This window comes from Frieseomelitta varia, unplaced genomic scaffold (assembly GCF_011392965.1).
Source record: "Frieseomelitta varia isolate USP_RPSP 00005682 unplaced genomic scaffold, Fvar_1.2 scaffold_461, whole genome shotgun sequence".
In the NCBI taxonomy this organism is placed as follows: domain Eukaryota; kingdom Metazoa; phylum Arthropoda; class Insecta; order Hymenoptera; family Apidae; genus Frieseomelitta; species Frieseomelitta varia.
This window is the reverse complement of record NW_025110214.1, coordinates 56,908-83,192: the sequence shown is the minus strand read 5'-3', so window position 1 is coordinate 83,192 and position 26,285 is coordinate 56,908. Positions and strand designations below refer to the sequence as shown.

Sequence of the window (26,285 nt, the reverse complement as noted above, 5' to 3'; positions counted from 1 at the left end):
CCTTCCAGCATAATGCATCTCTAAACGGCGGCGCCTCAAAGATCGACGCCTCTTGCGTGCCCTCGGAATTCTTCAATATTAAATTAGATTCTTGGATGGGGATCTTTCTAGATCGCTGCCATGGCCGGGCCGAGGCGCATGCATCCACCGGTCGTGTACAGTGACTACGTATACATTTGTACATTGATCATCCAGCGAAGAAATTTTTCCTTAGGTATCAAATCTTCGTTGTTTTATGAAAATAGTTGATTAATTAATGTGGAAATGTATACAATAAGTATAATGGCGTGCCAAGTATCTTTCGTAGTCACTATACATAAATATTTATATACAACATTTTTTTTCTCTCTCTCTTCTTCATTGATTTCGCGATGGAAAATTGAAAAGTGTGTTTCAGCTCTAGTCAGGAGAACAAGAACGTTGTGCATATTCTATCGTGACTTGTATAAAATTTATTTAATTCGAATTATTATTACTACATACATTATCCAACTGTTATTAATAGTATTGCACAATAACATAAAAAATGATAATATTTGATTGAAGTACTTAATTACAACAAAATGAAAATCTTCGAGAAACAAATTCACTTGATAATGAAATTTGTTCAGAAGGATTAGAAAATGAATCGCGAAGGATTTGACAATTTGAATTTTCGTCCATACGTCGTTTTTCCCACATCCACGCTCGATCGTTTCAAGAATTAATCGAACGACGACGTGTGTCCTATCGGTCACGCGTCGTCGATCAAAACGAATATCATTTCGTTTCTTTCTACGCACGCACGCACGTACACACACACACGGCTTCGGAACGTGCGTGCGAAATAAAGACAGAGTCTGTTGCGTTAATTGGAGCAACGTTTCTAACCCCGATCGAGCGGGCTGATTAGCCGCGTTACGCCCCGCTGAATTCGTGTATATTTCCTCGACGATCGCCGGTTTCCTGGAAGAAAGCGCCACACCGCCTACGCACACGCGGCCTGTGGCGTCGATCGATTCATCCTGTGAACGCCGCGACGCGTTATACAGGGTGGCTACGCCGCAAACCGACCGAGGAGGTGACTACGCGAAAAAGAATGCATGAAACTCGTTCAGAGTTCGTTCGAGAGAATCAAGTTTGAAGGTTTATCGATTCATTTCAAAAAAAAAAAAAAAAAAAAAAAAAAAAAGAAAAAAAAAAATAGCAGAGAAAATTTCGCGCTCTACAGTTGTAGCAGCAAGTATCGATTAATATACAGTACGAAATTTGTCCAAACGCCTTTTAAAAAAATTTACTACATATCCTTATTAACTAAACCCTGTGATAATAACTCTTTCGTTATCTTTCATTTGGTAGGAGATGAAGGTAAGAATTAAATTTAATAAACTTTCAATTAATATTTCTTCCATTGAATACAGTCAATATTAATCAGAAGCTATAGGAAACAGCTGTCAAAATGAAAAATCATGGTACTGATAGATTATCGGAATTTCTTTTTTCGACGTTTTTCTGATGAGATCGTTTTTCGCGCGCCGTGCGTCTCGTTTCCTCCTCTCACTTTGCCGCCGATATCCCGCTTCGACCGCCGCGACACCACCCGTCATTGACGAACCTTCTCTCCCGTATAGGGAAGTATAGAAACGGCGCTCGCACGCGAACAAGCCGAGTAACGTTTTCCTGTCACGAGATCACCAGAGAGAGGGAGGAAAGGCGAGAGTGTAGTAGCGTCGTTCGTAGAGAAGCCCACACGAGTCTGGCCGGATACTCATACTTCCGGTCCTACACATGGCTGCGCGCGCACGCGTGTGTATTCCTTCCCCCCCCCCCCTCTCTGTTTCGTCCCTCTGTCGTTCTTTGTCCGTCTCCATCGTCGTTGCGTTACACCTCTCTGTCCGTGACGTTACGTCCATGCTCGAGTACGTCTAGAACGGCGCTTACTTTACTTTACTTTACGACGCGGCGTTACTCTTTTCCCCCTTTTCGCTCCCGTTTGCTCGCGCTAACTTCGAATTTACAATTTCCGAGCTATTGGTACGGGGAAGAGCAGCTGTTACTTGCGCTTTTTATTGGCAAGAGTTCTCTAAGCGTACACGGTCGAAATGTGCCCAAATGATAAAAGCAAGAAGATCTCGTTCAAATCAGAATGTGTACGTATCGTGTTCGGGAAGTGGAAAAAATTAAATAATACTTGAAAAGCTGATACGTCAATTTATTATATATATATATATATGTACAGGGTGTTTCGTAACTTGTGGGACCCACTTCAGAAGCTGTACGCCTAAAAATAATGAAAAAAGTGTCATATAAATATATGTCCTGTCTGTCTTCGTTTATGAGATGTAATTAATTCTCTGTTTCAATTACTTTTACAAAAGATGCTCGAAATGACTACCTTGCATTTTAAGACAAGCCTGCACGCGCATCTCTATCATTCCTGGTGTTTCTCGAATTTGTCGGAAGCCTTGCTCTTTTCCATTTCGTAGTATTTCAGCATGTTCAATCAATGTTGCGTATACAATAGATTCGAAATTTTTCTTTCATGCGACTATTTGAAGATTCAGTAAATTTCGCAATACTCTCTAAATCAGTTCAGCTCTTACTAATAATCGTAATACATGTCGTACAAGATCGTGTTTGAAGTGATAATGGAGCGAGTATTACGATTATTAGTATATTATTATTATTATTACGATTATTATTATATTATTATTATTATTACGATTATTAGTATATTATTATTATTATTACGATTATTAGTATATTATTATTATTACGATTATTAGTATATTATTATTATTATTACGATTATTAGTATATTATTCTTATTATTATTACGATTATTAGTATATTATTATTATTATTACGATTATTAGTATATTATTATTATTATTACGATTATTAGTATATTATTATTATTGTATTACAATTTTATATATATATATATATATATATATATACTCTCAAGATGGTGAGATTTAAAAATTTTATTAAAAATGAAGAGATAGCGAGATATTTAAAAAAATATGAAGAGCAGGAGTTTTATAGTTGGATACGAAGATAGTGAGGCGAACGTTACACGCGACTTACGTTGTTCTATACTTCCGCGCGTGTGCGTGGATCGTTGTGTGCGTACCTTCTCTGGCGTGACGTCACCGATGGGACACCCTACGCACGCACGTTCTTCGTATGCCAGCGATCGAGTCATTCACCAGCGTGGCCGGTGCCGACTTCTTGAACTTTGCCAGGCTTTTGCGCTTTCTTTTCCCTTCGCACAGATCCCCGGGGGGATTGTTTTTGTTGCAACAGCTAGTATAATCCCCCGGGCAAAGTCTCTGTTTACGCCTTACGGCATCAATTCCATTGAAGAAATGTAGAAAAACCGATGTCATTTAAATTTATCCTCGAGGCTATTAATTTCTTCACTCGAGATTGTTAGAACTTGGGAAATTAACCTCTTGCCACGCACGTCGATAATTTTTTTGTCCCGAATTGCAACATTTTCTTACAACAGTTTCAAAGTATATTCAAATGTATAACCCAGGGAAAACAAATGACAAGTTCGTTACTTGTTAATAATTTTCTATCCACCGACACGAGTTCAAAAGCGACGGATCATTTTATACGGTTCGGTCACTCGTTATGGTCCGCAGTCGGTTGCCAGCGCCAAGTAGCTGAACTCGAACTTTGAAGCTCCTCGAGTCTGTACGTCTCGCGGGGGGTCGTCAAAGAATTTCTCAGGTCCCGTTTGCATGACCAAAAAAAAAAAAAAATAAAAAACTAGGGGGAGGAAAGAAGGAGCCAGGTCTGGCCGCGGAGACAAATTAACGGCGAGGGTTTCCGTTCGTCGTCGGACGCATTTCGATGAGACAGATTTAGACGGGAGGAAAAAGTGGGTGTAGGGGATTACGTGGCCTGTTTACAGAGAGTGCCGGCAACGGCTTGCTCGCGCGTCACGCAGAAAAGAGGGGCTGCTGCGCGAGAAGAAGAAAGAAACGCGACGAGCGACGCCGGAGAAAGAGGGACGGCTATAACGCAGAGAGGGGGAACGCGAGGGGGCAAGAGAGCAAGCAGCGGCCACCAATTTGAGAATCGACGACGACCCTGGGCACCGACGACTTCCGGTGGTTCCGTTGACCCCGTAGAGAAGTTCGTCGCTACGAACTCGCGCCGAACTCGCACGACGCCTCGAACAAACGAGCGACTATTCGCGCCGAGCAGTGCTTTGCCTCGGCAACATCCGTATCCACGTTTCTTTTTTTTTTTTTTTTCCTTCCATTCGACCAGCGAACATCGTAAACTCTTTACTGTTGAAAATCGTTCGGATTGTCTTGACACAAAAAGAAAAAAATGAATAATAAGGATTCGAAGCTTCGTTCCATTTTGTACAACAGTGGCGCGCGTAAGGTAGTCGAAAACGTAGGATGTTGCTTTCAAAGCTTCGTTACTGATCGTAAAGATATCTCTGTCATGCGCGAAACACGTAGTACCATCAGAGGCACGAAGAAGTTTGAAATTTGTTAATTCTATCGGCACTTAGTAGCAAGATAAAATTGGGAAACTTCCAGAAGCTTCGGTCGTACGATTAACATATCGGGCTCGTCTAAAAATAAACAACTCCGTTCGCAACGCTGTGATACAGAGAGAAGAACCATCATTCCCAAGGTAAATTCCAACGGCCGAAACATCGAAAATCCCTGAAAATCGATCCTTGTCTTCCCTGTAGTTGCGAAATCGATCGACGACGCGACCCCCCGCCGCGTGTTTCCTATTCTCGATGCGCGTTGACAACGATCACGTGATCAACGAGAGGAAAGCGCACGTCGCGTAAAAATACTACGCCACGCGAAACGGAGTGGCGATGCGAGAATCGGCGCGAGGTAGGAGTAGGAGTAGGAGTAATAGTAGGAGGTGGAGAGGAGAGGAGAAACGATTGAATGAATCGTCGATGGGTAAGCGGCGCGGCGGCGCTAGTTAGCGGATGTAAAAAGTGTGTACAGGATACGGGCGGCCGCGAGGAGGGTGGCTAGGAGGCCGTATTAGTCGCAGGAAGGGTGACGACGAGGAAGAAAAGAGGAAGGAGTGGCAACGAAGAAGGCGACGAACTGCGCACGCGCACGCTACGTGTCCGCCACTTTATGAATGCACGCCGCAAAACGTGCGCGTCGCCGCGCCGTCGTACGTACGCCAGGCAACCGTACATTCATACGGCCACCGTGAACGTAGCCAACGTAGCCAACGTAGTGCGTAGTAAGCACTCACCACACTCGCGGCCAATGTCTGCGGAGCTAGCTGCGTGCGCGCTCCCTCTCTCTCTCTCTCTCTCTTTCTCGCTCCCTCCTCGTCATCTTTCTTTCCCTCTCTCTGTAGCCCCAAGGGATTTACTTAGGACTTAGAGCGTCGTTCTGCCGCGCGAATCGTTAAAACGACGCCGGCCACTTGCGAACGATGGCGCTTGGGTTTATTGACGTTCCGCGGTGAGAAACGCGTGCTAAAGTTTTCGATTCTTGGTAAAATAAAAAAAAAGAATAAGTTTCTCTGGGTGTCTCGTAGATTCCACGAAAATAGAATTTAGGACAGTTATGTATACGCGGTGTTTCGTTTCAAGCTAAAGTTACATTTCCAGAGAGATAATAGGATAGTATATGATAGAATGTAATGTAATAATAAATATAATGATAATAGAATGTCGTTTTGTTGTTGTACACAGTTCTTCATTTAAAAAAAGTATCATTCTATGTTGAGAAACCATTAGTCGAAGAGGTAATTTCAACTTTAACCACTTAGCTGCGCTGGCAACTGACTGCGGACCACAACGAGTGACCGTATGCGATAATTCGTCGCTTTCTTTTTATTGAAATTATTGAGAAGTAATAAATTTGTCAGTTGTGCTTTGCCCATTTTGTTCTACTTGAATACACTTGAAATTGAAAAAATATTACAATTTTGGAACAAAAACATTCTCGACGCGACAGGGGCAGTATTGTGAGATTAGGCCTTTCGACGAAGCTGCGAAATATGTAAAATCTCTCTTTCAGTCTTGTGCAAAATTTTAATACTCACGCCGAGTGCAATGGAAAATGACGCGAATTTGAATCTGAACGTTGAAACTTACCTAATGTTATCGCATTTAGATCAATTTCTTTCGAGTTCGACTTAAAGAAAGAGGGTTCGGACGGCAGTGTGACTGTGAAATTGTTGAAAATAGCGGACAAATTACGGCAGTTGCCAGCCGACGCGAACACGGATGGCTTCACAAATCATCGAGCGTATCCACGCTTGCCAGTATTGAGAGTAACAATAACCGCGCACGCGTTTACAGATATACAGCATTAGTTTCGCAGCCTGTAATACACTTGTCTTCCCTTCGCGCTTTTTTAACGAACGGTTCGCACGAGGACGGTGAAACGACCACGCATGCGCCTTTTCTGCATACGAGTTCTACAATGATAATTGCACTCATTGACATTTCCCTGCGGTTCATTCATTCAAAGTCAGCGTATATCAGCCGCGCGTTATTATCTCCCGTTCCATCTCATCGATCCTCGCGAAACGCTGATTCACTAGAAATCTCTTCCAACACTTTTTCTCAAACTGTTTGTTGATCAGCTTCGTAAACTAAAAACGTTAGTTTTTCACCTCTTTTCTTTTTTTTTTTTTTTTTTTTGACCGTGTAAAATTGTACAGCGAAGAACTTGGAATGAACTTGATTAGTTAATCAGGATTGCGTTTCTGCCGTGTAAATACGAAAGGCACGTGTTTTCAACATTTTATTGAAAATAAATATTTGCAATTGTGTCACGTGTGAGACAGTTGAACAGTTTCCTCGATTCTCTCGTGTGTTGCGATATCGAAGAGTCAGATTTGCTTTAAAATTCGCCACTTTTGTAGAAAATCCTGCAATCTTCTTAAGATTGTATTACACACAACCGCGTTATTACCATTTGTTTCTTGCGGCTGTAGCCAACTCTGAATTAATAGCCGCGTCGACGTTATTGCTTAATTGCGCTCGTAAGAAACATTTTCATTTGTCAGCTCGGTACGTAAACTCCACCGAAATTGAAAGTTCACTCAAGGGTTGATCAGTTTGATTCTTGAGGGGAAGCTCGTGTCCCAAATTCCCACCAAAGCCGAATCCTCATTATTCGTGCCACAGAAAACCGCATCCAACCGCATCTCATCTATCATCGCAGCTATTGTCTCGTACGCCAATATCGAGCCGAAACAAAAAGAAACCTTCGTACAGTCCTGGTGGTCGAGTTCGCGCGATCACGGACTAAACACCCCAGGTACTATACATTACAGCTTGGATCTCGGTCCTTTTTCCATCACGTCCCTCCGAGAGAGAGAGAGAGAGAGAGAGAGAGAGAGAGAGAGAGAGCTCCGGTCGCTCGTGCTACGAACGATAATTGCGCTCACGCAACTCTCGGTTCATTGACGCCCTTCTTTTCCAACTCTACCCTCGTCCGACGCTCGGTCCATTCATCGAATCCCCCGGTCGTCGTCGTCGTCGTCGTCGTCGCTGCACGAGGATCTAACTATTCGTGCATGCGAGAAGGATAAGAAAAACACACGAGGAGGAAAGGAGAAAGGGAGGGAAATAGTAGAGAGAAGGAAGAAGAGTGATATACGTAGGGTTTCGAGAAGTCAGATGGAAGGGAAGATGGAAGGTCTCTCGCATAAATATGTGTAGAAGCTGGAATGTCAGAAGCGGGAAGCGAGGGAGGAGGAGTTTCCTGTTGTGAACATCTTGGGATGCATCTGCTTCTCTCGCTGCGACTCTTAAGCCTGAGCCACGCGTGCGAGTACCAATTAAGGCGCCACGAGTCGTCGTGATTAGCCCCGCGGGTGCTTGCTGCCTCTCTCTCTCTCCCTCTCTCTATCTCTCTATCTCTCTCTCTATCTCTCTCTCTCTCTCTGCCTGCGTTTTCTTCTTTGATGCATGGTTTGGTTCCTTCCAAGAGCAACACGTCTCCCTTCTTAACTGATAACGCGGCCCGTTTGGAATCACGAGCAGAGAGGCCAATGACGCTGTGATACTGTTCTTGACTATTCCGTCCGGAATAGAATCGTTACGTTAGTGCAGTCGGAAATATGTCGGCGAAGCGGGTAAATAAATACAGTGACAGTAAAGAAACGAAAGTGCGGTCTATTAAAGCGATTTTGCATTTTTAGAAAACAACATTAGTAGCATGCTCTCGCCTGGCCAATACTGTAAATAAGTATGAGTAGATACGAGGAGACTGGTAAATAAATATTAATCGGTAATTAGAAGTTTGGAACATTCTCGCCGATTTCGATTTTCGAATACGCTCCCCTCGTTTCCGATATATTTACGAAAATATTTTCGACACTTTTATTTACTCACGTACTCGGGCTGAACACGCTGTAACAATAAAGAATATATAATCCTAACATATTACTAATTTTATTTACAAATTCAAGACATTGTAACATAGATATACATACACGCTGGTAATAGAAGAAAGACAAGGAAATGTCCCTTTTTTTTTTTTTTTTTCCTTTGACACTGATAGTTGTCAAGTGCGATTAAGGAACGTAGTTACGCGATATAATTTAAATCACAAACAAGAACAATTCCCGTTTCATTAACTTTCCGAGATTGTCTCGTAACGAGAGCCAAGGCTCGAACAAGTTAAATAACATTTCGTAATAAGCCGCTGGAACGTGGAACGCCTTCGACTTCCGTTCTAGCGAGGCTTTTCCCCCCTCCCCCCGTTTATCTGGGCTGACAGGTGAAACTCGACTCGCTCGTTGATGACGCAGCGTGGCCATCGAACGTTTCTAGATTTCCAGCACTGGCTACGAGGAGGGTATATACAACAGCGTGCCTTCCCTGGGCGCCTTTTCCCGTAAATAAAGAGCCTGTCGTTGTGCGTCGGTACCGCGCCAGAAACAGCCGTGTCCCATTTACGCGAAGCAAAGAGAAGAGGTGGCCGGGCGTCACCTGCGCGAGACGCGCGACCAAACGAGCAAAGATCAGAGGCGCGAAACAACGAGAGAGATCGGCGATCGTAAAGAGTTAAATTACCTTTTCTGCGTGTGCGCGATTGAAATAATTCGAATTCTCGTGAAAAATGCACGAGAACAAGTTTTCCACAAGTATGAAAAGAAAACTAATCGTGATATCGATATTCCATTCGTTGGACGAAACGCTTGATTTTCGTGATCTTCTGTTTTTTTTTTTTTTTTTTTGTACTTGTTTTAAAACACATTGCGCACCGCGCTCGGCGCGCCTAACCTTCTTCCAGAGAAAGAGGCCTGCACATTTTTGGAGCAACGGGCAATACTTTGTGCAATGCGTGTGTGCACTTTTTTTAATTCACATTGACAGAATATTCTTAAATATTAAATGTTACTATATATTTTTACAGTAATATTCTTAAATATTAAATGTTACTATATATTTTTACAGTAATATTCCTAAATATTACTATATATTTACTATAACTACTTAATATACTTAATTTACTATACTATAACTGCTTAATATACTTAATTTACTTATCTACTTAAATATTACTATATATTTTTACAGTAATATTCTTAAATATTCAAAATATTCCCAAATATTAAATATTACTATATATTTTTTACAGTAATATTTAAGAATCTGTTTATTACGTATTTTAGATTTTAACTGTTATTTATTTTATATCTATAGTAACACATTGAGGACGGTATGCTCTGATAAACATATAAGCCTGTATTTTCTCGTATCTTTTGAATTATTTAATACGTGATTGAAAGGGTTCAAGAGTGTGTATAGCATTTAACAGGTGTATTATTTCATTAATAATTAAAATTATTAATTATTTTTTCACTTTCGAGGTATTTTATTAAATAAAATGAGAATGCCTCTAGTAACGTCAGGAAACAATTTCCCTACTTCTTGAAAAATCATATAACATTATAATATATAATAATAATATATTATATAACATTATAATATATAATATATAATAATATATTATGTGACATAATATATAATATATTATAATATAAATTATATATAACGTTGCCTGGGTCGTGTCCCCTACAAAGCAAACAAGCGATCCCCGCCCGCAGCGTTGAGCACGAAATAAAACAATCAAACGAATTGTATTCCGTATTTTCATCTGACTACAAACAGCAGATTGTAAGTGAATATACGCACGGGGAGAAACAGAGACATGCAGAATGAGGGAAATGCACGTGTATATATACCGTGAAAAGAAAAACCAGGAGTAGTGGAGGCGTGTATGGTTAACAAGAAGAATCGGCGTTAAGAAAGAACTTTAAGCGATAATATCTTGAAAACGAAAGCACGCGCGGCGTTTTTCCTTCCAACCAACGGAAAGATCGCGGCAGCCAACGTTACGAAATCCGTGATAGCGGGCATTCGTCTTCCCTTTTGGTCGCGGATGGGTGTCGTTGTTGCCTTAAGTGCCCCGGTGTGTCAGGTGGAAGAACTCCGGAACGAAAAAGGGGAACGAGCAGAGAGAGAGAGAGAGAGAGAGAGAGAGAGAAAGGAGAGAAAGAGAGAGAAGGATGGCTCGCGGTGCAGTGATTCATCGAGCGAATCTCTCTTCATTCGTCGTCACGCATCCAGCGGATAAATCTTTTCTCTCCGTGTTCTCTCTTCTGCTTCCTATTCTCTCTTTCTCTCTCTCTCTCTCTCTCTCTCTCTCTTTCTCTCTTTCGCGTGTAAGCAGGTACTACAGCCTTGTTTCGACAAGGAAGAACTGCGATCGAAGTATCTTTCCGATTTTTTTGATATGCAATGCAATCTGGCAAAGAAAAGTACTTTTCGATATATAATATTTTTATTACATTAATGCGAAATGCACTGTGGAAATAAACTCCTCCTTTATTTTTAATTTGAACAGTTTAAATCGATCAAAATGTCTTGACAATTTCTTCAAATTATAACTGATGTGCTGCACGTAGCGTTGGAAAATTTTGAAAAACTTTGAAGAATTTTATCCCACGAACATGAAAGAGATTCTATTTCATGATTCTATTTCATGATTCGAGATTGATTTAACAAAGGAAAGACACAGTAGGATGGAACGGTGACGCGGGCATTCCATCACGTTTCCGTGTCTCTTTATAGGTTAGGCGCGCCTCCGCGCGATCTCCTCGCATTGGCGTCGCAACCGAGCCGAGCATAACGACGGCGCATGTACATACGTATCGAATGGAATGGACAGAAACGCGTGGTCACGTTCACGATATGCCACATTGTTGACCGAGATGTAAATTGCACGGTTAAAACGGGCCGGAACGTTTATTATTAAAGTTTTCGATCGAGATCGCGATTAAACCTTTCGCCGCGATCGCTGATTATTACGCTCCGTTCGATCAGCCGTGACGATAAAGTTGCAACTTTTAATCATCCTTCGTTCTCTCGGTTACGTTAGATTTTAGACTCGAAGCGTCTCCGAGCGATCTACTTTCTTTCCTCGTCTCGAAGAGCACGACGGTGAAAGGTAAATCGACGATGCGCGTGGCGTGTTCACGTCGATCGTCGAAAGAAACGAACGATGGCAGACATCGACACTCGAATAACGAAGCCGGATTAATAAATTGAAATGAGCAATTATTATGATTTTCTCGTTTCTATCGATGCGGTGACGAGATACAATCGGAACGTTTGCTCGAGGAAATGGTACGCGTTGTTTTATAACTGTTGTTGTTGCTGTAAATCGATCGGTTCAAACCGGATTACGTACAGTGCGTTCGAAACTATACGCGTGCAACGCGATTAGAGAAACGATCTTTTAACGAACAATCGGATCCAGTCTGCGAATAGGCAGACACGCACGAAAGTCGGGAATTATCGGCGCGTGTTGTTCCCCGGGACAACGTCGCGATCGTCGCTACACCACTGACCTTAATAACTCTCGTACGTTCCTCGCGTACCTCGATGATGACGATAGACAAGGTCTGCCGTCTAGCAAGCGATCCGTGCGCATCAAATATGTATGTATACGGTTGTGCTGTGTCTCTTTCTCTCTGTCGGTCGTTGCTCGCGTATAATCCTTTTCTCTATCTCTCCTGTTTCTTTCCTTTTTACGCACACTCGACATCTATCTCTGAGATATCTGTCTCTCCCCACCTTTCGTCTCGATGTCTCTCTCTTTCTCTCTTTTTCTCTCTGTGTGTACAAGTACACCTTACGGTCGTTCACACGAGCGCGACCGATGGAATGTACGCCGGTGTACACACACGTGTGCGGCAGCCTCCGTGTCGAGGAACCGTTAATGAATCTTGCAGTTTTTAGACCGCCCGTGTGTGTATGTGTGTGTATCATGAGAGGAATGGGACACATGCACGAAACCAGCGTTTTCCCGGTCCTCTGCACCGGAATTCGGCTCGAGGAATCTCACACTTTTGAAACGGTTGTCGATTTCCTCCATTTTTTTCTTTTTTTTTTTTATACCGATTTTTCACGCGATATTCCGCGAGGCTACTCGATGGAAACGTGGTCGTTGTTGAAAAATATTCGAAAATACTTTAGGAATACTTATTCGTAAGTCGAGATTGAAAACATTGTGATTGTAAATGATAATATTCTTATTCTAATTGACATTGATATATATTAAATTATTTGTATTTATATAAGTGTAATTAATTAACGTATATTGAAAGCTTGAAGCTTAGGAAAACTGGAAATTTTCCACGGGTTTTTTTATACCAGAAATAGAAGAGTTTGACAATATGTATAATACCAGAAATAGAAGTGTTTGACAACATGTATTTATATAAATGTATATTGAAAGTTTGAAGCTTAGGAAAACTGGAAATTTTCCACGGATTTTTTTATAGTCTAATACCAGAAATAGAAGAATTTGACAATATGTATTTGTATAAATGTAATTAATTAATGTATATTGAAAGTTTGTAGCTTAGGAAAACTGGAAATTTTCCACGGGTTTTTTTATAGTCTAATACCAGAAATAGAAGAGTTTGACAATATGTATTTATATAAATGTAATTAATTAATGTATATATTGAAAGTTTGAAGCTTAGGAAAACTGGAAATTTTCCACGGATTTTTTTATAGTCTTATACCAGAAATAGAAGAGTTTGACAATATTCTTTTACGAAACTTTCTCGTTTCGTTGATACGCACGCTGTGTATGTACGTACGTGGTGCGTGCCACCCACGACGCTGCCCCCGTTCCGTGAAAGAAAGGAAATGTTGATCCCCGATGGGTGACTCTACGTCTTCGACCAATCGCCACTCGCCGCTTTTACTCGACCAAGAAAAGCTAGTCGAGGTCGCGTTTTGGCGAAACGCCTGATTCCCGCGTTTCTCTCTCTCTCTGTCTCTCTCTCTCTCTCTTTCTTTAATTTTTTCCTCTCCTTTTTTCACCCGATAGAGAGAGGCGATAACCGGTTTTTCTCCCAATTTCATCGACGTCAAAGTATTTACGGGTCCCCTTCGTCCGTTCCTCTCCGCTTCGTATCGTCGGCTCTCTTGTGAAAAACACATGACATCGGTATGTATTCGTCACTCGAGTAAATACTCGTATCTAATCAATGCCCGGTCAGCTTGCGACAGAACACGCGCGCTTGTTCGTTTATCGCGCTACGCGTAGATATCGCCCGATATACGCATATCGTTATAAAGTAACGTAACACAGAACTGAATGAACGCACAGAGAGAAATATAATGTGGTATATAGCGACGAGAAGAAGAGATATGAAGGTTGTTTCTAATTTCCCAATCGTCGAGACGCTCCTATATTTGGTCGTCGAGCATATATTTGTGTGTGTGTGTGTGTGTGCGCGCGTCTCGCGTGTCAGAAGGACACGTAAGTGTAGCGAAAAGAGTAATAGGGCCCAGAGCGAGGCACGCCGGTGGTAGCGAGTGGAAAGAGAACCACCACGGTCGGTACGTGGTTACAGGTTTGGCGGCGAGCGGTGGCGGTCCACTTCTGAGAACTAACGGGTCTGTTTCGTCCCTTCCCTTTCGATCTTTCTTCTCTCTTTTCCTCGCCTCTCATCCTTGGTCGTTCGCGGACCTCTGCCACCCGCGGCACGTATACGAGAAACAGGAGAGAGAGAGAAAGATAGATGGATAAAGCGAGAGAGAGTGAGAAAGTAGTGTGTGAGAGGGCCCAGATTCGTGTGGGTGCGTGCATATCGCGCCTGCGTGAGTGCGTGTTAGCGAGCGCGCATCGCAGGGCTGGTTGCCGCCGCGTTGCGCGCAGCAGCGTGTGCGCAACCCGCGTCTGCGCATCGCCGTGAATGTGACGCGCCAGCGATCACTCTCAGTGTGGTGCGAGCCGTGTCGCGGTACGGTTGTATCGCGCTGTTGCGATCGTTGTTTCCGACTCGTCTCTCTCTCTCTCTCTCTCTCTTTTCTATCTTTTTATTTTTCGTTTTCTTTGTTCGCATCGCACGGTTCTCGCGGTGCACGCGTGTGCCTCGAGTGTGTCCAGGCCACTCGGGCGAGATAAACATCGCGGTTGGTGTCAAAGGCGAAGCTCGACAAGGGAACGGTGCACGTAACAGGACGGACCGTGTTTATGTACGAAGGGAACGTAACAATTGGCGGCATTTCTGCGTAGAACGAGACGGATACACAGGGTACTGCTATCGGTGCCAGTTTCTCATGACGATTTGAAAGTTTCTGCACGACGAGTAAAATACGCGCCACGTGGATACGACGAAAAAAAACAAGATCGGGAGCGATATATCGAAAATTACGCGCAATGGCGGAACCTTCGGCCGGAAATCGCTCTACCAGTTTCTCTTCCCGCTTCTTACGCGCGCTCGAGGACGCTTTTATTTACGAGACGAGTCGGACGTTCGCGGAACACCGTCGTGAAAATTCGTCGTCGAAAGCAGGAACGAGGAGCGCAGTTTCTACGCAGCGAAGGCGAGGCAACGGTGAACGACAGAAACGACGTACGAGTAATTTGATTGCGCGAAGAAAAGGCCGAATGAGGGTCGAGGGTGAAGAAGAATCGGGAGGAAAGTGGAGAGGTGTGTACACGCCCCCCTCCACCGGCCCGAAAAACGCATTAAAGGAGTAACGACGAGCAACGTGGCTTTAACCGGTAATTGGACCATTCTTTTTGCCATTGAGGTAGTAATGGCCCTTGTAGCGTGGTCACGCTACACTACGGTGCGCCATAGTACTATAGAGACTTCCGGCCCGCCGCAGGAAGTGAGACACACGTGTTCAGGCGTGTGTGTTCCCATAATACGGGCCCCGGCTCCTCCTCTACAGTGCGTTCCAAGTTCGACGGCCCGTACGGGAAGCAACCACGCCACGGATATATGTTACCGTTCGTTCGAGGAAACGTGAATCAAGGGGAAGAGAAAAAAAAGAGAGAGAGAGAGAGAGAGAGAGAGAAAAAAGTGAGCAAACGTCACGGCGATCATCGGGCGAGAGATCGACTTCGCACGGATCCTTGGATACGAAGAGGCATTACCTGCAAAAACGTACGTACCCGCGCATACACACACGCACACATACACACACGTACGTGCCTGTTTACAGATATAAATAAATATTTATTCTTATCGACAACGTAACTCGACGGACAAATTGATCGCGTAGCAAAGTTTGCGGTAGATTACATCGTAACGGGTCGGAACGGTCGTAGGAAAAGAGCGGCGAAGAAGAAAAAAAAGAAACACACTTGTCCATAATTCCTTCGTACGTTTTTGTCCATCCGTTTTGTGCTTTTCGTTTACTCGGTCTTTGTACTTGGGAAGGACACCACTGTGTCTCTCTCTCTCTCCCTGTAAATACTCGAATGGAATCATCCCACACGGAGGGATTGAGCAGACAACTACGGCAAAGCCCTCACCCAACCGACCCATTATTCACACGATTTAGGAAAACGACCGTGTTATTTATCGGCAGATCTCGTTAACCTCCCCCCCCCCCCCCACTACGTTCCCCCTCCACCTCCTCTTCTCAGTAACCAGCTAACGACCGGACTCTGATAGTCCGAAATTCAAATAGCTCGCCCCCTATGTCGGTATGTCGGAGTAGCGAGATCTTATTATGAATGAATTTTCGGCGTTACATTCATATTTCCTGTGGCAGCGTGTACGCCGCCCGCACAGGCAGCGGCCGCTGCCTGCCGTCGCGCCAGCGGTTCTCATTCCCGGCATCACATTTCCGACAGACAGCGCGTTGCGCGTTTCGATTCCTTTTTTTTTTTTTTCTTTGTTTTTTTTCCCGGTTCAACGTTCAAGAGAGAGAAGAAAGCGTGTGCGTATATAATAACGCTTCCGCGGAGGTCGACCGCGTTAAAGTCGTAACGTAATTGAACGAAACGAGAAACGCGTCGTTCCAACGCGGCAAATATAACTTCTTGCGTAACATTATGAATAATCACCTCGTCTCGGACGGTTGCTTTCAATGGCAGCTGCGAGCGAGCGAGCGAGCGAGCGCACATCCGAGCGCGCAGTCCCTGCATCATCGTGTTTATCGCATTCCTGAATACCTGATGCCTGCCATTTTTGTTTTACCGCTTGACCGTGTTTGCTCCATCCGCCGTGAAGGTATTTCCCAACGAGTTTACCGCGCGTGGTGATGAATTACATTCCGTCTCGCGGAGTGAGATGAAAATCATCAGTTGCTACGAGATGTGATACAGACGGAACACGTTTCAAGACGTAACAAGTGGCGGTGTGTGTTCCTGTTCTTTTCTTCTTCTTCTTCTTCTTTTCCCGTGAGAAGAATCGTTCGTGCGTGGTATGCGTGGTATTATTATTATAGTTTAGGTGGGTCGATCGCTGCGACTGCGTGGCTGAGTTTTAAGGACACAGGCGGAATGTCGTCTTCGTGGTTGACATCCGCGTTTCGCGCATCGTCTTTTCCCTTCGTCCTTTCCTCTCTTCGATAATCATTTCTAACGTTCGATTCGTTGATCTGTTGCGAAACAACGAGAGAGAGGACACGGGGGAAAAACAAGCTGCGACCCGAGCGAAGACGAGACCTTTTTCTCAAGTTCATCGCTCCCGCGCATGTGCAAACACGAAGCATTCATGCGCCCTTTCTCCGCGTTATTGTCGGCGGTCGCGCGTTAGTTGGACCCTTCTCGCCCTTCTACCGTTTCCCCTTACGAGACGACGTTCCCGCCCTCCTGTGGGAAGATATACGATAGTACCCACGTTACCGAGCGAGGATATCCACCAGGCTTCCTTGCTCCCTCTCTCTCTCTCTCTCTCTCTCTCTTCCTCCTTTCGATTTCTTCTCGCTCTACGTGCCTCTTTCATTTCTTCGTCGGTCGTTACTATCCTTCCCAACGGAACATCGAAATTTTTCTATTAAAAGAATCTTCGTCAATTCGTAGTAGCTTATAAAGAGAGTTTTCTTTATTCATCTGTATTTTATTTCTTAATCTGTTTAATCTTTATTGTGTCTATTAATTTGCAGCAGTTACAGAGACAGTACATTATAATATATTTCAATTGTCGGAGAGGATGGAACATTCAAAAAGCGCGAAATTTATTTCTTAGTCACACGCGCAATATTTTAACAGGATATCACCTTGGCACAAGAAAATTCTACAGTCATGTACTTCGAATAATTCGCAAACACTTTCGAAACGACGACGTCCAGATTTCGAGAAGAGTATATATACATATATATGGTTAACAGACGGAAGCTTTTCCGTCTTTCCTTGGAAAGAGGCGGCGGTGGTAAGGTGATTGTCCACGATCGATCTCGACGCGGGCAACGATTCCTCGGAAACGCGTCGGCTCGAAAAACGACCGCCGGTCTCGCGGGCGGATATTTCGGTCGAACAAAGCCCCGGCTGATTAAATACGCGATCGTGGTTAGCGTGCCGGCAATAAAAGCGTCGCGCCACGTCGTGTTTACGGCTGCTGGCCGTCCCGGACGAGTCCAGGCCTCTCCTCTCTCGCTTCTCGCGTAATGGTCCCGCGGCTGCGTTTGATCGCCAAATTATTTCGCGCTCCCCCCCCCGAAAACATCACCCGCTCCCTTTCACTTTTTACTTTTCTCTCGCTTTCGTTCGCGCCCACTCTCCGAAGGCGTGTATCGAACGTAAACACACAATCGTCGGAATCATTGTCATCTCGATCGATTCTTCAGCGCGTGTGACGTGGCATTGTAGCCGCGTTCCACGACGATGTTACGGTAACGTTGTAAACGGTATAATTAAAAAATTGTGCTGCACAATTTTTACAGAACTTTTATTGGAACGTGACAGGAAATTGTCCTTGGCCAAGGATACACTTTAGGATGATCTCGTAATTGACTAATTTCTAGCGACGTTGTCCAATTTGCATCGATTTGTGTAGCACAGATCGTGATGTCACGGGAAATTAAGACACCGATAAGTAACAAATGTTTCAATCATTTTCATTCGATCGGAGTTTACTCTTGTTTCATCGAATTACGTTTTTATTTATCGTTCAGTATGATGCAATCAAATCCCTCAGCGAACATCACATGTAAGAATGTGAACCCTGTATCACAGCGAGAGTTTTGATCACACGAATATTAATAACGTGGTTACTGCTGCAGTTATTTACAATCCGCCGTGTTTACATGTCGCATAAGCGCGTCGAAAATGAAACCGACTGATAATACCATCGCTCGACACAATTCGTCGATTAAAACAGAAAAAGTACCCCTTGCGCTGGTTCGCGGACCGTAACGAGCGACCGAAGGTTTCGCTTTCCTTTTCTTTCGAACTCGTGTCGGATATATATATCACTGGATAGAAATGATTAAGAAGCAATGAACTCTTACGGTTTATATTTATGTTTGTTTACATTTTGGTATACTCGATACTCAGGAAATGTTGCGATTCGGGACAAGAAATTCTCGACGTGCGTGCCATTCAAGGTTAAATTACACGTGAAAGCGGCAGGCTGATCGATCTGACAAAATTTTCACCCGAGCATCGGTGGCAAAAGTTCGAGTTTTCCACGCGGCGGCGGAGGAGGCAATCGTTTGGGCGCGCTGATAGCCGCGGCGTGACCCTGGCTTGTTTATGTCGCGACGCAAAAGGGCCTCGGCGAGGAAAAGGAGAGGAGGAGGCCCCCCGAAGTACGACGAGAGAGAACGCACGCGCGCCTTCGCCGTGGAGCATTTAACACAGTGGGCGCTCTCCCCCTCTCCTGCCCCACCTCCCCCATTTCTGCCGTCTTTTGCCATCTCTCCCCACAGGCCTCTTCTTCCTCCGGGCCAGCACCCCTTCCTTCTCGCTTCTCTTTCCTCTCTAGCCGGGTGCAACGAGGACGAACTGCACGTTGCCCCCGGTGTGCATGCACAACGAGGACAGACGAAGCGTGTCTGAGTCGCTCGCTGGCCGCCATGACAGACCGGAATGCATGAGAACGCAGAGCTACTGACCCTCTTGTCCCTCCCCCCCCCCTCTTTCTCCCCGTTTTCTCTCTCTCTCTCTCTCTCTCTTTCGTTATACATGTATAACACGATGCGTGTTTATATATATTTGATTCTTTTCTTCTCTCACTCACACTCGATCTTTCTCTCTCTTTATCGCCAACCCAAACTCCTTCCTTTTCATCTCCATATCAATCCCACACGCCGAAACTGGCGTGTCTTTTTTAAGCGCGCCGATTTGGAATTTTTTTCGCCGGCGTGACGCCGTACGTCGTCGTCGATCACCGGGCCTGCTAGAATCGATCGCATCTCTCGTGAAACCTCTTCCCCGCACGTTTTTAACACATTGCGTACCGCACTCTGTGCACCTGCACGTTTTTTGGAGCAACGTTTTGGGAAACTTTGTACAATGCGTATATATGCACTTCTTTGATTCACATTGATAAAATATTCATGAATATTACTATATATTTTTTTACAGTAATATTCAAGAATCTATTTAACTATGTATTTTAGATTTTAACGATCATTTATTTTAGCTTTATGGTAACACATTGAGGACGGTATGCTCTGATAAATATACAGCCTGTGTTTCTCGTATTTTTTGAATTATTTAATATATTATTTAATATACGATTGAAAGGGTTCAAGAGAATGTATAGCATTTAACAGGTGTATTATTTTATGAATAATTGAAATTATTAATTATTTTTCATTTTAGAGGTACTTTATTACATACAAAATACCTTTGGTAACGTCAGGAAACAATTTCCCTACTTCTTGAAAAATTATACAACATATAATATTACATAATATAAATTATATATAGTGTTGTACACAACGCAAAAAATCATTCCCCGTCCGCAGCAGTTGAAAACTGAAAGATCCGAATTCGCGTCTACCGTCCACAATGTGTCAACACCATACAATCCCGCGGCGATACTAGCTATAGTAGCGAGGATAGAAACGAGGATAGATATACAAAGCAACTTTATCACATTGCCACGGAAGAGGTTCTAAAGATTCGTCTACTAAGAGAATCAAAATAACAATCGCGAATGACGCTGCAAACTACTATGTTTGCCGTACTAATCGCCTATGTGGCAACGGCCAGGTTGATCCAACCCCATATTTCAGTTTCATTCGAAACCGAACACGCAGGGCGGCGTAAATATAGTAGCGAGAGAACGGTAATAGCGAATTTGCCATTGGGTACATGGTGGAATAGCGGCGACTAGGAGCAGCCAGGTCACCGAAGCGTCTAGAATGTTAATTTCGCTTGGTATTCGCGCGAGACACGGGACAACACCACCGGCGAATCCGGGCAGCATGGGAAAGCAGAGGAGAGTCGCGTAGAGACAGGTGCTTGGCAGTCGTGTGCCAATCGGTCACATAACGGTCGCACGGTCGTAACACGACCGTCGCCCGCCACTGCCGGCGTGACGTCAAGAGATTGACGACCACACCGCGACAACGACAATCATTCATACGATTCGGAATGAAGAGGCGGGCGGGGCGTAGGTGAATTCCTCGGTCGCGCGTGCGCGTTTTACCAGTCATCAACGACCGTTTTTCCACGTGTCCGATCTCTCGGTCGGTAGCCTTCCACGAATATATATTGTCAAACAGAAGATTTCGAACGGCGGTTCGTTTATTACTGGGGAACACCTTCCAACAGAGGAAGAAGAAGAAGAAGAAGAAGAAGAAGATGGAACAGACGTCGGTTCGCTCGGTGACAGTGCATATCTCCGTACAGCTCGTCGGTATTTTCCTTTCTAACGGTGACAATGACGTAACCCGCCGGCCTTGTTAGATCGGCGCAGAACCGCGGTGATTTATCGTAGGCTTGAACCAGCGCGATGAAAATTACTCCATTCTGTTGTTCGATATCGTTGTAAATTCGACTTTGTACGTTAGGGGCACAGATGTCTCTCCTTCGAATTAATTCTCGGAAAAAAANAAAAAAAAAAAAAAAAAAAGAAAACAAAAGAATCCCCGGAGAGGGAATTGGGTTCTTGCTCAGTCGCGTTTATCACGTTCCTACCCACCTGTACGAGGCGCGCAGCCGATGGAATTCCGCAAGGCAAACGGCCTTGATCCCGTATCAATCTGCAATAGCGGAGGTCTTTGCGCGGATTCAAGACGAAGAGAGAAAAAGAGAGAGAGAGAGAGAAAGAGAATAAGATAGAAGGTTTCGAGCGCGCCTTAACGCAGAGAGACGGCACTTCTCGTTGGGTCGTTGACTCCCCGTTTCTTCTTTCTTCGAATCCTGGGCCCGGTCCCTGTCCTCGTACCGCGTTCTTCCCCTCTTCTCGTCTCGTCCTTCTTTCTCTTCTCTCCCTTTCACGTCCTCTTTCTTTCTCCGTTCTGCTAAATCCCTCTCTGTATGTGTCTTATCTCCCTCTCTCCCTCTCTCTCTCTTTCTCTTTCTATGTGTCGTCTATTAGTCTCCATCTTATTACACTCGACTCTCTGTCCTCTCTCTCTCTCTCTCTCTCTCTCTCTCTCTTATTTCTTTCTTTCTTCCTCGTGTTCTTCTTTCGCTTTCGTGTTCGTTTTTCGTCGGTGCACGCGGATGCTTCTTCTACTCCGGTCCTCCCAGACAGTAAACAACGCCACGCCGGTACCCAACTCCTCTCATTCATATCTCACACGAGCGTATCCCGAATTATTTGGATGCCGACGTATTTCGCTCAGCAGGAGCGCGGCCCCGGCGTGGAACAAGGGGTCTGGCCCCGGTCGGCTGCTCCGCGTACAGTCGCCTACGAAAAACCGCCCCGATCCTCTTTCGTTCTAGCCCCCCTTTTTTCTTATTTTACGGCCAACTATAAAAATACCTCGCGCCCCGGCGGAAGCGACGAAACTAAGCGACCGGCGTGAATCGAGGCGTCAATTGACCCGGAAAACGTGCCGCGTACGCCCCTCCTTTTCTTCGTTTCGTTCGGCATTTTTCTAACATCGAACGAGACCCGGCTTGATCGTCGTTCAGAAAATTCGAATTTCACTTTCGTGCTCGTTCCGTATATTTCGTGTGTGACACTTTTTTGCATCGTAGAATTGTACTTTTTTTGTTGTTTGAGAATATACAAATTGTACGCTAGAATTTCAAAATATATAATTGTGTCTTATTTTTAACCTCATACGCGCCACCACGACGCATTTCTGCCCCAAAATTGTAATATTTTCTCTAAAATATTAATATATTATTATTATTAATTTTATTTTATTAATTTATTATTATTAATAATATATTAATATTAACTAATAAAAATATTACTAATATTTTTTCTAAAACAAGATGGGCAGAACAAATGATAAATTTATTACTCATGAATAATTTCCATCCGGTGATATCGTACCGACGAGTTCTAAACAAAAAGAAAGCGGCGAATTATTGTATACGGGCTCGGTCGCTCGTTACGGTCCGCAATCAGTTGCCAGCTCAACGTGGTTGGTTAAATATCATTTTTTTTTTTAATGGCTCGGAAAGCGAAGGACGCTCCAAAATTTTCGGTGGTCGAATCTTTCGAAATTCAATTAACAACCGCCGTAGAAATTGCATCGGTTTGATTAATATTATCTCGTTATTACGCTGTACTGTTCCGTAGTGACAATGTTGCCACGGATAATACGTGGTAATGGAATTTTCGAGGCTCCCTGAAGGGTTTTCAAAGTGGGACAGAGAAAATGCACGAAAGCTGTACGTAGCGTTTACACGTTGAAACCATCTGTTAATACGGATTCGTTTTATGAATCATCGATACACTATACACCCCCAAACCACGTCACTTACTCACAAATACCGAGATTTCATTCCCCCCCGTAACGGAAGCGTGAATTACGTGGACGCTATTCCTACGTCTCCTGAAAACGATTAGAATTGGTTATGGAAACACCTGGCCAAAAGAGAAATAAAGAGAGTCAAGTCTATCGACTTAGTGTCTGTCGGTGGTGGAAAAGGAGAGGAAGAGTTTCTCCGGGATCCGTTCAACAGGTGCCTTGGTCGTTGGTTGTCGGTCGGTCGTGTGTGAGTCGTGCTGAAAAGGAAGCCCGAGGAGGAGGAGAAGGAGGAGGCAGGCGCGAGGAGAAGGCGAAAGAAGTCGAAGGAGAAAAAGAAGATGCTAATTGGAGCGGCTTGTAGCGTCCAGCAGCGCGTGTTAACACGACTTCCAGGTACTCGGCTTCTCGCCTTCTTCTTCCCTCTCGGATGAATACTTTCCAGTAGGTGCTTCCGGCTAGACTCCGGGCGGCCTCCTTCAAAGAGTCTTTTCGAGCTCGAAAATGCAAGGCCGCGATGGATGGAACACACGTTTTAGAGAAAACGGTGTAAGAGGTAGGGAGTAACGGAGGCATACAGGGTGTCCCAGTTTTTTTTCTTTTTCTTTTTTGGTTGTCAGTACGTTTCATTGATCGAAATCAACACGCGCCATTGGATCAAAGAGTTACAGGACAACACCTAATCGTAGCCAATGGCAATCGTACTTTCGACGACTATAACTTTGCACTTGCACCTATTGAAATTATAATTCCATTTTCAAACACTCTCTAGCCAGTATATTTCTGAAATACTGTACGCTCCGAAAAACAACAAGTTACAGTATCGTCGGACATAAGTAATAAGAGCCAACAACAACACCTTCCAGTAACACATCAACATTTACGACACGTTTCTCTCGTCTTCGCCTAGGAGGCAGTGATAGAGCAACAAAAACTGGGACACCCTGTATAAACGCTTGGCCAGGGTATAGAGGGGAAGGAAGATGGAACTGTTCGTTGACTAGAGCAGAGAAAGAGTTCCAAACGAAGGGAACGCTTTTAGAGAAACTATGAATGATGCTCTCTCTGCTCCTTCTGCCTTCCGTTCTCCTCTCCACCCTCCAGTCTCTCTCTTCGTTTTTTTCTCTTCTCTCGTACATACACGCCCGTTAGTCGAACGCGCTGGACAAATATTTGCTCGAATTCAGGGCGACCGCTCGTAAATTAGAGAAAGAGAGCGGCCCGAGAAGAGAGGACTCTGAAATTCTTCGGGGGGGGGGGGGGCACCCTCCCCCAAACTCCCACTCTTCTCCCTTTTATACGCACGCACTTCCTCTTCTTTGGCTTCTTCTTCCCCTTCGTGCTTCGCGTTTCTCCTCCGCTACGGCTTGTTGTGCCGGTGACGCGATGGAGTTCTTCGTTCCTCTCCCTCGTGGCACGCTCGGTTAGAGTAGTGAGCTCGGTTTGGCGTGCATCGCCCGGGAGTCTTTTGGCTTCTCGCCACGGCAGGAAATTAAAACGACCCCTTCTGAAGTGGCCTCCGACGTTCCGCCGTGGCCACCCCTCGGCCTCTTTCCTGAAAATCCGCGACACGCCGCGTTCCGCTCGGTTTCGCCCGGATCTCGTTCGCGGTTCGTAAGCAAGACTGCTTTATGACTCTTGTTTTGCTAAACTACGGACGAATAGTAGGAAACAATATTGTCGATAATTACTAGTTTGCAAACTGACAGTTTCGAACGTCTCAATTGCAATTGCGAGCATACGTCAAGGATTAACCATCTCGGTAGGTCTTGCAATTATCAATGGTACCAGTTGACAAATCGGCCGTTTAGAACTTTGTAATTTTAATCGAGGAGACAATTTGATAAATCTATGACCATCTAAAATTACAAATCGTCGTCGTAAGTACAGAACGTGTGACACTCTCGGTAAAGTATACGTGCCTTCAGTAGACACGTTTATTTTATAAAAGTACCTGTATAAAAGTAGTTTGCAAACTGACAGTTTCGAACGTCTCAATTGCAATTGCGAGCGTACGTCAAGGATTAACCATCTTGGTAGCTTGCAATTATCAATGGTACCAGTTGACAAATCGGCCGTTTAGAACTTTGTAATTTTAATCGAGGTGACAATTTGATAAATCTATAACCATCTAAAATTACAAATCGTCGTCGCAAGTACAGAACGTGTGACACTCTCGGTAAAGTATACGTGCCTTTGGTAGACACGTTTATTTTATAAAAGTGCCTAGTGCCTCGAGCCGATACGTCGGGCTTAAACATCGAATTCCAAAATCCAACCCGTGGATTCCCATAAGGCGGATTTCCAAACGTCTCTGTACGACTTTCGCCACCGATTTCCCCCAGCCCCCTATTTATAGCCCGTGAATCATATCATTCGCGCGGTTCTCGTCACCAACGGATTTAGAGTTCCAGCAAAGCGAATGACGCGCCGCCGCCCCAACTGAGACAACGACGAGCAAAACCGTGTACGAAAAAAGGTACGCACGGCACCTCCGCTGTGGATCGTCGCTGATGGCCAGCTGTACCAGCAGCCCCCGTGTAGTAGAGGGAAACTCGTGACCAAATGGAGAGAGTTTGTCGACTGTCCGAGCCGCGAACGGTGGGAAACGACCGATAGAGAGAGAGAAACGAGGAGTGACGCTCTGTTCATGGGATGCTGCGTGGTTCCACGTTCTTCTCGCTGTGATCTCGAGAGACTTCTTATAAAACAAACAGAGAGAGAGAGAGAGAACGAACGAAGAAAGAAAGAAAGAAAGAAAGACGATTACCATCCACGGGAAGAGCGGCGAGGATGAGAAACTGGGCGATCCGGGGAGGGGCAGGGGGTGCAACGTGGAAGGGATAGAGTGTGTGTGTGTGTGTGTGTGTGTGTGTGTGTGTGTGTGTGTGTGTGTGTGTGTGTGTGTGTGTGTCGAGTGGGGGTGGGGGCAGTGGCGATGTCCTAGCGAAGGTCACGGCCGGGAATGCGGTTTGCGTCCGTCGGTCCAAAGTGGCGTGCCGCGTTGCAGAGCTTCTCGTCGCTCTTTCTCCTTCACTCTCGACGGTCGTACGCTCTCTTTACTCGCCTTCCTCCTTCTCGCCGCCTCTCCGTCGAACATTGTCCGGCATGCTGCCTCTCCCGCTCTCTCTCTCTCTCTCTCTCTCTCTCTCTCTCTCTCTCTCTCTCTCTCTCT

The 26,285-nt window shown here is 44.7% G+C and overlaps 1 protein-coding gene and 1 long non-coding RNA gene across 2 annotated transcripts in view; one reads left to right on the top strand and one right to left on the bottom strand.

Moving 5' to 3' along the window:
* Positions 1-716: 716 nt before the first annotated feature.
* LOC122532618 lies at positions 717-13,681 on the bottom strand. Its single transcript, XR_006307547.1, has 3 exons — positions 13,555-13,681; positions 1,754-1,761; positions 717-726 (listed from the first exon to the last, which is right to left on the bottom strand). It is a non-coding gene; the product is annotated as an uncharacterized LOC122532618 (long non-coding RNA).
* A 1,683-nt stretch (positions 13,682-15,364) lies between these two features.
* LOC122532619 (serine/threonine-protein phosphatase 4 regulatory subunit 1-like) overlaps positions 15,365-26,285 on the top strand; it is a 46,904-nt gene continuing 35,983 nt past the window's right edge. The window contains exon 1 of the mRNA XM_043661525.1: positions 15,365-15,441. The gene's annotated coding sequence lies outside the window, so the exon portion shown is untranslated. The remainder of the gene's footprint in view (positions 15,442-26,285) is intronic.